The following is an 876-nucleotide window of genomic DNA, read 5'->3' on the forward strand; positions in this document are numbered from 1 at the left end:
ACTTTAGAACTGTATGAATCTATTCTAGGAAAAAGGCTGAGAAGTATGCGTGCCTCGCTTCATTTGCATTTGCATTCTCATTGTTTCAGACCAACATGGCTACCAGATAGGTGCCTTAATTCACAAACTTTAAAATGTAAATACCTAGTGGGAAATGATGCGTGCTTATGTCACTAGTGAAAGCCAGGCAAGAGTGGCTCCTTTCCAACCTTACTTGCAAGAGTGACCCTTGACAACTTCAGCTAGGCGTCTTTTTAAAAGGAGCCTTTACTTGTGATCGGTGATGTATTTACATTGGAGCACCAAGTGACTGGCAACATTCCGCCGAGAAGCTCAGGGAGGAGGAGTCTCCCGGGGCAGGGTGGCAAGCACGGAATGGTGTGGAAGTTTGTCTGCTCTTTTCACCTTTTACAGTCATCTCTGCGTTTTCTCTCTGCGTTGTATTCTTGCCCGTTCCGGGTTAGATCCCTGGGTTTATCTTGCGGGGGGGTGAGGAGCGGGGACAGGAGTGTAAGAGCCTGGCCAGTAAGCCATGCAGGGGAGGTACGTGGAGCTGTTTGGCTGAGGAAGGCCGGTGTGTGCCAAGAGGCAAGGAGAGAGAGGTGGAGGTGGAGGTGGAGGTCCAGCCGCTCGCTGCCCTCCTCCCCGCTGCCGCCGCAGGTCCGGGGCGCGCGGGACCGGGCGGGCTGATTTGTGGCGGCCCCGCACCCTGCCCGGGTCGGCTCTGGAGGCGGGGTATCACCCAGCGACTCTCAGGCAGGGTGCCACAGGGACGCTAGTGGGCGGCGGGGCGCTGGCAGGGAGCCCGGAGCTGTCTGCGAGCGGCCCCGTGCCCGGGGGCGTCCCAGGCGGGCCCGCGCGGGGCGGGGGCGGGGC

This window comes from Crocodylus porosus, unplaced genomic scaffold (genome assembly GCF_001723895.1).
Source record: "Crocodylus porosus isolate Cpor-Errol unplaced genomic scaffold, CroPor_comp1, whole genome shotgun sequence".
In the NCBI taxonomy this organism is placed as follows: Eukaryota; Metazoa; Chordata; order Crocodylia; family Crocodylidae; genus Crocodylus; species Crocodylus porosus.